At 37.8% G+C, this 15,064-nt stretch overlaps 1 non-coding gene across 1 annotated transcript; it reads left to right on the top strand.

The window, feature by feature from the left end:
• The first annotated feature begins 407 nt into the window (after positions 1-407).
• LOC145168250 (small nucleolar RNA R71) lies at positions 408-513 on the top strand. Its single transcript, XR_013741817.1, has one exon. It is a non-coding gene; the product is annotated as a small nucleolar RNA R71 (small nucleolar RNA).
• Positions 514-15,064: the final 14,551 nt, after the last annotated feature.

The following is a 15,064-nucleotide window of genomic DNA, read 5'->3' as shown; positions in this document are numbered from 1 at the left end:
TTTGGTTTTCACCAATCCTCATCATTTTTTCACCGCTTGAGTAACATACTTGGGCCTTTCGATTCCCATTATCATCTAGACCACAATCTTTGGTTAAATGAGGCCCATAGTAATTTTCACATCCAACTCGTATAGCATGAATGGATTGATCCATTTTTGTCATTCTTCGATCCATGTAATCTAATTTTTCCAATGCTACCGCTATGTTCTCGTTGCCTCCATTTCCATTTCCTCTTGTAGAATCTTCTCATGGATTATGGTATTCTCTGGAGTGTTTTGCGAATTCTTCAATTAAATCCTTAATCACCACCAGTTCCTTCTTTTGCATCGGTCCTTGAGAATCAAGAAGTTGACTTGTGGTCACATTTGCCCCATCGTAGAAAATAGAAACATCTTGTTGAACATTTAAATTGTGTTGTGGGCAATGTCTTAGCAATCCCTTAAATATTTCCCAACCTTCATATAAGGATTCCACACTTTCTTGTTGGAAGTTAGCTATTTTTTCTTCAATTTAGCTATCTTTGATGGTGTAACACCCATAAAATCAGGCCAAATTTAAACTTTTAAAAACATTTCAAAACCATGAATCATTACAAAACTTGTTTTCAAAATGTATAATATCAGAGTGTCCCAGAAACATAAACATAAATATGAGGAGCTGTACGATCACGCCTTTGCCTTTCCGCGATCCCCTGATGTACCTGAAACAATAGACTGAAACTGTAAGCCAGAGGCTTAGTGAGTTCCCCCAAAATACCAATACACTGCACATAACATATATACAAATAACAGCATGTACTGGGTCCACAACTTTATAGACTGGATTACCCCTGGGCCAACAGTGTGAGTCTGGATTGCCTTCAGGGCCCACAACTCACATCTGGATTGCCACTGAGCCCGTAGTACGAGTCTGGTATGCCCCACCTGGCCCTCAGCTCGTATCTGCAATGCTCCCGATCCCACAGTATGAGTCTGGCATGCCCCACCTGGCCTTCAGCTCGTATCTGGAATGCTCCCGGGTTTGTTGGTTACCGTACGGAGCAGCATCACCTCAACACACCCCAAATAATATGTCGACATAACACAACTAATGCGTATAGAAGTAATCACATAATAATACAGGTAGTCCTACAGAGCTACCTAACTAGCATAGCAACTAGCATGCAACACTGACTCATACTTAACATACTACCAACTGCTAGGATATCATATCCAATGGGTCGGCATTGATGCCTCAGACCCCATAGTATAGTGAGGTAACTCACCTCGCAATTAGTGTTGAAGTACCGAAAAACTCTAATCGTTGTCTCACCGGAAATCCCGAACTATCATATAATAAATACCAAGTCAATACGCAACATAACATTCTTGACTAAGGGTCCACATAATCCATCATGACCATTTTCTTTATTGGTCCAAGGCCCAATGCCAAGTCCATAACCTTGAATGTCCTTATGCAAAGCCCATTATAGGCCCAATTTACCAAATTGTGCCCAACTCCCTAATTGGGCCTAATTCCAATATCCATTATCAAAACTTGGCCCAAAACATCATATTCATAAAGTGCAGCAAAAGCCCAAATCCAACTAGTCCAAAAACAGCCCAAAACCCGAAGCCCAAATGTCAAAAGCCCAACAGAGGATGTACACGGGGCGTACTCCTCTGGTACGCTGGGCGTACTCGTTCTGATGTTGACCACCATCGGGGTGCTTGACCCAGTACGCTGGGCGTACTGGATTTACATTGGGCGTACGTAGTGGTTTGTCAAAATTTTAATAAGTGCTTAACGACTTAAGCACTTAAGCCCAACCTTCAGATCCAGTGACCAAATGTGCCTAGGACCCATAAGGTCACGAACTTTATCACTTTGGACGTCCAGAAAGCTCTTAATACTTAGTCTTAATCCATTAATACCTTCCTACTCCATGCATGGGACATCTTAAGCCATTGGGACCTCATTTTTTTCACTCAAAATCCCTTCAAGAGTCTGGAAGGATAGTTCATTTCGTCCAAATCACATCATTCACCATCTTGGGACTTTTGGGACAAGAAATGATTCTTTAAAGCAAAAATGGCAAGATCTATACATATAGCATAAAGTTTGAAGCTTTTTACCTACTGGAGCTTCTTGGGCACAAACAAACTTCAGATCTACAAGTTTGATCTTCTTCTCCAACTCCTTGATGCAACACTTTCTTCAAGAAACACTCAATAAGCTTACACACTCAAGGAAATGGCTAGGGTTTTGGGAAAACGACTCTAAGCAGTGGAGGCTGAGGTAAGGGAGGGTTATGTGCTCATAATGTTGCTTATATAGCCCCCAAACCCTAAATATTAGGATTTCATCCTGACATAAGTACGCCCAGTGTACACAAGTGTATGTGCAATGTACTAAGGCGGACCTTAGTACGCTTAGCGTACTCTTATGTACGCTCAGCGTACTCCTCCTTGACCCAAGGTTGCAACCTTGGTCCTTATACTTATCTTCGCTCTACACTTCCAACCCCAAGGACTACAAATGACAAATTAATGATAGAAGAGGGTTTGGAAATACATGCAAAATCTCGGGATGTTACAATTCTACCCTACTTAAACTAGGCTTCGTCCTCGAAGCTTGCTGCGATAATCAAGTCAGGATAATGTTCTCGTATCTTGGACTCAGCTCCCAAGTCTACTCGGGTCCCTTCTGATGCTGCCACTGATCTCCCTACATAATTCAAGTGCTCTTCGACCTGAACATCACCCATCGATACAACCGCCTACTAATCCAATATGCGCCTTTGCAGCTGCCAAACATGAAAATTGCCGCGAATATGACTGAGCTTCTTTGGAAGGTCTGACCTATACGCCATCTTGCTAATCCTGAAAATAGTCCTTATAATCCAAAATATCGGAAACCCAACTCTCCCTCTTCCTGAAGTGAACCCTTCTTGTGCTGACAGGACAATGGGTTCTTCAGTTCCCGAAATAACATACGTAATCAACTCCCTAATAAGCTCGAATACTCATGCCTGGCCCAATCAGCCTTGGGCTGGAATACCATACATGCTTATGACGGGTCCAGTCATCCCTAGGATGGAATATGCTCGTATCACGCACATGTTTGGCCCAATCAACCCTCTGGCTGGAATACCAAACACGTCAGGTCTAATCAATCATAGGGTCCGGTCATCCTCAGGATGGAATACCCTAGATTGGAATACATCTATGAACATAACTAAGGTCTACTCATAACTCAAGATCTACTGTCTTTCCTTGAGTCTCATCCACAATCCTCTGATTCGCCACCACCGAGTGCAACTCCCCCGAATCTCAACGATACGTCCATTCTGAACGCGCTCCTACAAGAGACATAGCCATCACAATCTCTATGACCACAACCTATGACTAGAATACCCTTACATGGTCCTCAGCATAGGTCTGGATTGCTTCTAAGCCCACAACATGAGTCTGGTATGCCCTCTTCGGCCCTCAGCTCATGACTTGAATGCTCCCGATAACCTATCGACACTGATGTCGTCACTTCAGTTGCCCAACACCCCATCTTGGAGATACTCACCTCCTCCATTGGCCAAGAAGGCCTAATCAATGTCCTTCGAAGCATCAACAAGTTTCACAGTACCGAAACCTCTCCCTACACTATCTACTTATAGAACAAGTTGCTACACCCGAGTTTCCAAGCTCTCGCCTTCATAACCACCGACAGTTCCTAAGAGCATTCTATTCGTGCTAACCAGCAATCACAAATAACATACGGTTTTATATGTTATTATCATAAGGCAACGTGCTCAATACCAAAACATAGATCTAACAAAATACATAGAGAGTCTTCAGCGTGACTGGACCGCCTCTCCGATCCTTCGGCCTGACTGGTACGCCCCGCGGGCCTTCAGTCTATCCGGACCACTCTAAGCCTGTTGTGCATAAATCTGGACCCATCCTAGTGCCCCATTCACACATAGCAAGTTCTCCCCCACGTGGGGCTCTAAACTCTTGTTCCAATCCATAGATTATAATCTCGGCCTAACTCTAGACCTCATGTTGATTGCCCTGATGGGTTTTTGAGCATTCTAAAACTCCTATGGTGTACATGCAACCCTGAATACCTTGGATATATGTTTTCTCTATTATACATGCAAACTTGAAGTTTCCAAGGTATTACCCTAACTAGCATACAGTCTTTGATACATGGGTAATAAAACAAGTTATAATACATACCTTTTGTTGTAGCTTGATTCCATGGAGTTTAAGAGCCTAGTGCCTCAAGTGTGACACCTCAAATGGTGTCACACTTGGTTATACATTGATTGTAAAAACGCATTGGTATTCCAAATCCTTACCACAAATGCAAGAATTCCAAATTCCTGCCATTTTACCGAAATTTGTTAGATTCTAAACTTATATGCATTGATCCTCTCGTAATGACTATGCACAAAGTCACAAAGACTTGTCAACAGACATTACAAAGTATTCCAATGGAGATCATTCCATGAAATCGAAGTCTCAAATTCAAAGTACAATGCTTTGAACATCCTTCTTGCATTAAGTTTCCTAATCTTACACAGATCTAGTGAATAACTTCCACCTATGGGAACATTTCCACATTCCCATTTTGACTATCACTTCTGAACAAGAGTTGCCTCCTTTCTGAATATGGCAATATGGTCCTTCCAAAATTAAGACTATACTTCCAACTGTCCCTGAGCAACCAATCTTTGGTGAACCTTAGATTGTCCTCGACAATTGCTTAATCATTTTAGTCATATCCAGTTCTAGTACTTTTTCCCTCTTAATGTCATAGGCATTTGGAAGAATTTAGAACAGATGAATATTATAGCACATGCAATCGACCCTATATCCGAAGCATATGGGACACGATTCATGATGTCTCACATAAAGACATGATACTAGACCAGTCTTTTGCTATAATATTTCTATTTCTATTTGCCAAGTTCTCATAATTCAGATATGAAAAGGGATGGCATAATCATAATCGAATTTTAGAACGCAAATAATAGACCCATATATAGAATTTCCTTTTGTTGAGCCATTCCAACATAAAATTCATATATATCCTTGACTAAAGATGATTAAAACCTCAATCTATGCTTTTACGATTGAAATGAAATATAATTTCCTCTCCCTTAATTATATCAAAACAACTTTTCCCAATTGAACTTTTGTTTTTTCTATAATTAACATTGCTAACTTGCAACACTTATCATAATTATCATGCTCCCACTAACATGATAATTATTAGCATAACACTTATGCTCCCACTAGCTTTGACATGTACTCAGAAATCAGCTTGACTTCTAGAAATCAATACTTTATTAACTTTCTTACCAAAGTTCAGATTTCTAATACGAGATGCTTTGATAAAACTTTATCAAAGTCATACACCTTTCCTTAGATAGCTCACATGTGTGTCTAAACAATTTTTGAACTATGAAAAGGGATGTCATAATCATAGTCTCTATTTTTTAGACCTTTGCCATTTCTCACAAGTCCATGTTAGTGTGCCAGTTAAACACACACGCTCCACTAACGACTTTGAGAATGCAAATATCACAATTGCTATCTACTTAAAATCTAATTAGTGAAAGCGTTTCCTCACCATCATTTTCATGAATCGGAGAGAAACCTTATGACACTTAGATTTTATGGTGTATGTGTTCCTATCCATGTGAATTTGTCGAAACCATAATCACAAAATAAGGTTAGTGACAAATCCAAACTCATATGGACTGAACTTGTGCAGTCTTTACATCTTTCCACATGGTAGCACAAGGGCCTGCCATTACTTCCAATTTGTTATGCAACCAATTGAGAACTCTCAAAACTCATATGCAAAGCCAACTTTAACTAGAATGGGCACATAAATAGGAATATGTCAACACGATAGGTTTTAAACCTCAAGTCGTGTGCTTATGATAAACTACAGGTTTTATTCTTGATTAGAATCTTTCAAGAGCTTTTAGACTCCCACTGTCCATTTGACATATAAGATTCTCTAGCCAAGACCCATTCCTTGACAAACAAATATTCAAGAGATAGTGTGGATTCAAACACTTCACACGATTGGCCCAAATTGGTCTCTGTTTTGTCCAAAACATCACAACTTACCAATTTCAAATGTAAAAGAGTAGGACACATTTTACTCTTACATTTGACAAGTGTTATAAAGCTTCTTTAAGATATGTCACTCAAGTTACAATCTTGGAGTATTACTCTAAGAATTGTTTTGGAACTAAGTATGATTCATCTTTTTGATTTAACTAATTCAACAATTCACGATTCCTCTTCTTAGTCAAACAAATGCACTAAGATGTCCTTAGAGAATCAATTGTGATATGGTTTCATAATCATTAAGATGATCATAAAACATGATACTAAAGTACTATCCCGTCTTTTCAGATTTGAGAAACTTTTTATCTTTCTGCCTAATTTGATTCTTCTCATTCGTTCTGCCATACATCGAAACTTTTCCAATGTTTCAGAATTATACTTAAACTTGTAAGTATACCCATATTTACTGAACTTCAGTAAATCATGATGAATAATCTTATCGATCTTTGTGGTGGACTTGACCAGTGCACAAGAATGTGTACTCGATCCCTTATTCCTTCACTTGACTCACATATACATGTGAACAAGGAACTAGTCTTAATTTTCCAAAGATGAAAATTCTCATTCACCATACAATACAACTTGCATAATACCAAGTTTCTATCCAACTGAAACTTGGCTGATGAGAATCTTTCCTTATTTGGTAAATTATGATACTACCACAAACAAAAGAATCAAATCCACTTTCCAATGTTGCTATCAATGGAATCATATAAACAACAATTTTCACAAATGTCATTGTAAGGATACTTAAAATAAATAAAACCTTTTCCTTTTATTTTAAAACTTGCGGAAAAACTTATCCTTACAATGCAAAATGCACATGAAAACTATGTTGTTATCTATTCCTAAGCAATCTATCACAACTCTTAAGCAGCAGCTTAAAAATTCTGATCACGGAACCATGCGATCAAAATCCATCTTCGCGATCAGAATCAACTTACTCTTCTTTAAGCTTCCTCTCTTTTCCTTGATTCTTAAATCTTCAACATGTGACCCAGTCACATCATGTAATAAGAATCTCCAAATACGGACTTAATAGAGTTAGATAGTGGACTTACCTGAAGTAGAGTCAAACTTTTTGACCAACCTTATGATCTTTTAGGTAAATAGGGCAGCTTTGCAATCAATGCCCCTTCCTTTGGCAATATAAGCATATGGACTCTTTGGGAATGGTACACGAGACTGTCTCAGACTTAGCCTTTCTCTTTACCATTTGGTCAACCAAGTTGAATATGGTTGATCCCTTTCGATTGGGAAGAGATAGCTTTTCTGGATTTCCAATGTTACCATTGTCAATGTCCATGGAAGTTTGGGAAGTTGATCTTCTAATCAAATTTGGTTTACCAGTCCTCCAAATCATTGCTGATTCAGCAGTACCAAGCAAATAGATAAGATCATTAAGAGTCATGTCATAGTCTGTTTCATAGTAGTCCCAAAGGAAACTCACTATGTGACTTAGAAAGTGATTGAACAACCAACTTTCTCAAGACTTTGACACCCAACTCTCTCGGCTTGTCAATATGTGACTTCATCTCCAAGATGTGAGCACACATAGACCTTGCTTGCCAATAGGGCTTTAGTGACCTTGAACTATTCAAGAACTTGTGAGTTAGGGAGAATAATTGGAGGTGGAGGAAGTGAAGTATGATTTCCATGAGCCAACCACAGGACATCATCTTCATTAGGAAATCTTGTTCCAAGGGATTTGGGAAGATAATAGATGTCTAAACCAGACATCTAATATGGGAGATATTCAAGTAAGTTGATTTAAGTCCTTAATATAACACCCAATATGAAATATTAAGGCTAGGACCCAACACAATATTTTATAACTTGGAAGAGGGATGCCGTAATCCAAGCTATAAAATATTTGAAGGTAGGCGAATGACGATTCACAAGCTTCCACCATGAAAAATGAAATAATTTATTAGGTTTTAATTGGATTTGAAACTCCTAGATCTTTTGAGATTCATTGAACTTTTCAATGGCATGTTTCAATCTCGATTATGCCCTCTCAAGTTTTGTGACTGGGATGCCGAGGATCACAAAACAAGGTGTGAATAACCATGCAAATATACTTGGTACCCTTAATATTTATCACTTAATCGATGTGTCGGTTAACCACACGCGCTCCACCGATCCTATGATAAACATTAAGTTACCCTTTTCCTACCTTGTTAAATCCAAGTTAGCGTGCCGGTTAACCACACGCTCTCCACTAACGACTTAAGCAAGGTGTAAAGTGTAATTTCATGGGTTAGCACTAATTCACATTTTGTCCTAAAGTAACTAAGATTGGGAATTTATAAAAGGATTAGTTACTTTATATTTATCATTATATTTATAATGAGAATTATAGTCCTTGTCCTACCCGTTCGGCTAACGACCATCCACCAGTCAAGGAAGCGGTGGGTGAGAGTGGACACCCATTAAACTGCCATTTTATAGGCAGTAACCTTATACCCCCCTTATAGACCGGCTTCGTGAATGAGGCCTACTAACGGTAAGACTGACTTTGATCTTATACATATATATATATATATATATATATATATATATATATATATATATATATATATATATATATATATATATATATATATATATATATATATATATATATTATTAACTAATAATACTATAAAGTATAAGGGTTGAATTTTAACTTTTAAAATTCTAGGGGTTGGAACTAAAGTTTTTAAAGTGACTTTACATGTTCCAAAACTTGAGGGCATGTTTTGTAACTTTCAAAACTTTTCATCTTTCATAACTTATGAGTTAATGATTTATTAAAATGAAGTCTCTTCATTTTCATAGAACTTATGTGTTTCTTTAATGGACTTTAAAAGAGTGACTTTTGGTAATCCATAACTTGAGGACAAATTATGGATTCCATTAAACACATCAAGATCAAGAATTAAACTAACAAACTATTTGAAAATAATTCCTATGATCTTCTAAACTCATAAGTGTATGAATATCCATATCAACAATTTCAAGAATCATAAATAAACCATACAAAACTTGAAATTTTGATCATAGCCATTGAAAATGGATTAGCATAAACATTACACCATCTAAAACAAGTTTTATAAGACCAAAACAGTTTAGGGTAATGTTTCTAGTCCATTTCTAGCAGTCAAACTCGAAAAACTGCAAACTGGAAGACAAACTCGTCGAGTTCTTTAAGGAACTCGTCGAGTTCATGTAATAAATCATGAACTCGGCGAGTTTTTGGCCAGAACTCGTCGAGTTTCCAGTCTGGGCAGATTTTGGTTTTGAAAAATAAGTCGCATCAAGTATAAATGAAAACAAGCCTAGGCTCTGATACCACTGATGGATTTTTGAGCATTCTAACACTCCTATGGTGTACATGCAACCCTGAATACCTTAAATCTATGTTTTCTCTATTATACATGCAAACTTGAAGTTTCCAAGGTATTACCCTAACTAGCATATAATCTTTGATACATAGGTAATAAAACAAGTTAGAATACATACCTTTTGTTATAGCTTGATTCCATGGAGCTTAAGAGCCTAGTGCCTCAAGTGTGACACCTCAAATGGCTCACACATCATCACCAACATCTTGGAATAATTGGGAGAAAAGGTTCTTATGCTCAAACCGGCTAGCCCTCATGTGTACACACCTTAGTGCTGATTTCTTGAGCCATGGGGTCCTTATATATTGTGGCTATTAGGGTTACACCATGTAACTCATGTCTTTCCATATTCTCCATGCTCCATGGGTTAAAGCCTCCATGGAGTATCCATGGATTACTCCATGGGTTTAGCCCAACATGAAGAACTATGGATCATAAGCCCACATATATAAGAATGAATGATTTACACAATCAATCCCCATATATTTAATTAGTCTCTCATTTTGATCACAAAATTATCTCCAAATTAATTCTTGATCAACACTAATTAAATAATATGATTTCATATTAATATATTAGAACTTATAATATATTAACAAATCATTAATATCCTTTTCTCACAAAAGTCTATCCAAATTATTCCGATTTCATGCAACCCAAATGGACCATGCCAATCGGGTCAAGTACATACCAATTATAGTTATGGACTTAGACACTAATCCAACATGCCCACCCTCTCGGGAAGCTGTGGTCTGATCTCTGACTCGCATATCTACTACATACGCTAATTAACCCGCACACCCGTGTTGAATGTACTTTTGAGCCCGGTCATCTAAACAAAATCCTCAATCTATCAATCCAAGGACCCTCAGAGTCGAGCATACACCCGATCAAACGCCCGAACTGAACTATATTCATGACTCGAACCCCAACCTGGTTCCTGAAATTCTACTATCAAGCACCAAGAAGATGCATTTCTCATGTTGGGGAGTTTTACCGAACCCCAACCAACACAACCCCAAACTAAACAGCTACTTGGATCGCCTTCCTCCCTGACGGGAATGCCAAAACTTATCCCAGTCTCAAAATCTCTTATGTAGCTGCATTCCGGGACAATTCTCCCCCACTTGGATTCGACTAGGTCTCCACAATATGTGAAAATTTGAGAATTCCCAATTTAACTAGTGATCCATTACCAGCCAATCCCTAGTGATCACACACTTCTAAGAGCTAGTTAAACACTTCCTGAATCCAGGGAAAACCGACAGTCCCTAGTACTTGAATGATCCCACACTCAAATATTGAAGACCTAAAGATAGGTGCTCCAACTAATATCTCAGGAACGAGCTACTTCCCTTGGTGCTCTCATCCGCCAATCAATAACGGTTACGAAAACCACTGAATCCTTACAATGTCGAATAGCCATCTTGTGGGACCTTGTCCGTAGATCATACCCCTCTTTTCAAGGTGCTCCAAATAAATCTCCCGCTTTCGGCTCTAAAAATCATACCATTCAGGGTCTCGCACCCTAACTCACCCACCCGCTCAGTCATCCACAGCTGAACTGCAGTAGTTGAAGCAATCTCTGCCCCATACTGGGCTACAAACTACTCCCAATACATAGTCTCCAATCCCAAAAGTGCAATAAATCGCACAGTCGATCCTTACCGCCCGATACAAGAGATCCAAGGTGAATTGGATCTTAGCTCCTATGAGTAGGGACGGTAATCACGTATGCCTCCCAAGATAATCATGCGACATCAACTCACCGGCGTTTACCAACGCTGAAATACTGTTGCCAACCCTTGCGACCAATAGACCCCGGGCTGGAAATACCATCTGTCCGTGGGTCACAAGCCTGTTCACTCCGGTGATCATGGAAGAACTGAAATGGTACCACCCTCTCCATAGGTGATAAAATTCAAATCCATCAATCAACCATCTACTTCCCATTAACTAATGAAACCCTGAAATGTAACTACCTACAATCCTTTGATAATAAAGTTATATTGCACCTCCAATGACCTAACGACTCATGAAGCTTCTCAACATATAGATCAGACAAAACAGGGAACTAACATGAAATTACTGATTACCCACACTTAACAATATTCCAAGACAAAATAATTACCGATCAAGGGCGATTTGACCATAATATTATTACAGAATGGGGGTTTCCAATTACATACCAGAGGCTTATTGTGGCTCGACTTTGACCTCCTGAGGAACGATCACCACTGGATTCTGAATTCCTTCCGCCCTCAATGTAGGATAGTTGTGATGGGTTCTGATCAATACATCAATCCTATGGTGTACATGCAAACCCTAATGCTTGGATCTAGTTTTTCTAATTGTACATGCAATAAACTTCTAAGACTTGCAAACCCTAAATCTAGCATACCAATTTCGAATACAACATATGAAATTAGAGTTTAGATATTACCTTGATTGTTATGTAGCAATAACAATCACAATCCTTCTTGATCTTGACTTCTGAAAGCCTAGTGCCTCAAGTGGTGCATCTCTAATGGAGTCACAAACACCATGAGCAACAAGACGACTTAGGAGAAGGAGGAGGAGGCACAAAAACGTCTAACAACCCTTAGGGATTCCTTCCACACGTTTTTGGGGCCTTAGGGGTTCCTTATATAGTTAGGCTATTAGGGTTTTCAACAAGGAAACCCTAATTTGACTGCTTAGGCCCTAAGCAGCAAATGGACTCTCTCCTTAGAGGCCTTGGACGAATTCTAATGGGTTTCCCCATAGATTTCGTCCACTCTAACTTCTATGGAGTCCATTAGCCCAATTTATGCAATTATCTTATAATTACAGTATCAGTCCTCTTTATTTACTTAATCTCTTTTGGCCACAAAATTAATTCTTATTAATTCTTGACTAATATTAATTAAACAATATGATTTCTCTTTTAATATATTATTCATATAATATATTAATAAATCATAATTAATCCTCTTTCTCCTTAGTTCATCCTATCAGTTACTATGGTGAAGGCAACCCAAAAGGACCATGCTCGTAATCGGGTCAAGTACATACCAAAATAGTTATGGGCTTAGACACCTAATCCAACAGTCTCCCACTTGGATAAGTCTAATAACTATTCTGCGTATGACTTCAGAACCTGATCAGCAATCGTAGCTTTCAAAAGCCGCTGTCAACTATGATCTTATCAGAAACGTGTCCTTTAGATAAGGGATCATATATTCCTCCATTCTAGATATCGTATGAACTGAGACATGGATTTTAATCATACTCTCTGTTCATGTGTTGTTTCCCGATTTCCGATTTATGACGACTGACAACAGACTACAATTGAACACATCAACTTAGTCCAGGCTTGGCCAAGCGCTTAGGGTGTCATAACTAAATCATTGAGGGGCCCACATATATCGCTTTTATCCCACATTGGGTAAAAGGAACGGATAAACTTCGACTTAATGCTCGCTTGTACCTACTCATCAAATCACACACAACAATATCTTTTATAACACCAAGTTACTGGTGCGTTTACATATTATCAATGTGCAACCGACTTGTAAATTACAACTCACACGTCTCGGTTTCAAGAATATAAGATATTATCGTCTCACCAATCACTCGTGATAAATCCATTAAGCGATCCAAGTGAGTGTGGGTTTAATCCAATGCTCAAATCTTAATTCATAAGCACTCATGAACGTTGTAGCAAACTTTTGCTATGTCTAATACACTTTAGACAAAATACAAACCAATTCATGACAGTCTTCTTTCATACCTACTTCCAAAGTATGAGCGACTGTGGATGGTTTGAATAATCTTATTATTCGGGAAGTCAAAACATGAAAAGTGAAACACAATAATAATCGAATCCAATATGGCCCCAAACTTTTGAGTATAAATAGAACCCCTTTTATTTAGTCACCATATTGATTACACATTATTCATTGTATAATGTTTCGGATAATCAACTTATTACTTGAATTATAACAGCAGTTGTCCCATGCACCAAGCATACACACTCTGTTTACCTATGGTACATACTTTGTGAAATAGATCAATTGAAAACATTTCCAATGATGCTCATTTCACAACTTCTAATCCTTATCGATAGTGTAAGAACATAAAATTCTCGCTACTACTAGGATATGTTAGATTCTAACATTTTATGCAATGATCCTTTTGTAATCTTATTGCACAAAAGTCACCAAACTTTGCCAATGGAAGTCTCACATTCAAATTACATTCCTTTGAACATCCTTCTTGCATAAAAGTTTATAATCTAGACATAAATTCTTAACGTCCAACTCCCAATATGGAAACATTTCCATATTTTCCATACGACAACTCATTATTAATAGAATCATATCCAATCATAATAATGTCATTATGGTCCATTCATTACTATACTTCCAACTGCTCACAACCGACCAATCCTTAGCGAACCTTAGATTGTCCTTGACAGTTGTTTAATTATTTTAGTCAAATCCGGTGCTAGTCCTTTTTCCCTCTTGATGCCCTAGGCATTTGGAATATTTTAGAACAGTCAAATATTACAGCATATGCAATCGAACCTATACCTGAAGCGTATGAGACACGATTCATAATGAAAAACGTGATACTTTACCAGTTTCTTGCTATAATATTGCCATATATAGGATTCCCATATGTTGAATCTTTTCAACATAACATCCATATATGTCCTTTGACTAAATTTAATTAAAATTTCTCGATCCAAGCGTTTAGATTTTGAAACAAAGTATATTCTCTCCCTTAATTATAGGAAAACAACTTTTCAACCCATGCAACTTTGCAAAGTGAAACTTTTGTTTTCTATAATTAATATTGCTTACTTGAAATACTTAAATAATAATTGTGCTCCCACTAACATGATAATTATATCCTTATCAGCATAACACTTATGCTCCCACTATCTTTGACATGTATTCAGATATCTGCTAAAATTCTAGAAAACAATACTTATTGATTTCCAAAGATCACATTTCTTATACGATACGCTTCGACAATCTTTTATCTAAGCTTCTAGAAAACATCTCATACACCTTTCCTTAGATAGCTCACATGTGTGTCTAAACAATTCTAGAACTTATAGCAATAAGTCTCGAATGTTCAAACTAATTGCCAAATCTCATAATTCGAACTATGAAGAGGGATTCCGTAGTCATAATCGAATTTGAGAATGCAATTTACATAATCGCTATCTCATTAAAATCTTCCTAGTGAAAGTGTTTCCTCACAATCATTTTCATGAATGAGAGAAACCTTATGACACTTAGATTTTATGGTGTATGTGTTCTTATCCATGTGAATCTGTCATAACCATAATCATAAGATAATGTTTGTGACAAATCCAAACTCTTATGGACAGAACTTGTTCATTCTTATTTCTTGCCATCAAGGGTCCCACCATTGCTTCCAAGTATTCGAGCAGCTCACCTCTACCTATCAATACACTTTCCATTGATCAGGATGCCTTGCCTCTATGCAATCAACTGAGAACTCATATAACTCATATCCATCGTTGACTTAAACTG

This window comes from Lactuca virosa, chromosome 3 (assembly GCF_052849685.1).
Source record: "Lactuca virosa cultivar CGN04683 chromosome 3, Lactuca_virosa_CGN04683_v6, whole genome shotgun sequence".
NCBI classification, from domain to species: domain Eukaryota; kingdom Viridiplantae; phylum Streptophyta; class Magnoliopsida; order Asterales; family Asteraceae; genus Lactuca; species Lactuca virosa.
The sequence above is the reverse complement of the archived record's forward strand: the minus strand, read 5'-3'. Positions and strand labels throughout refer to the sequence as shown.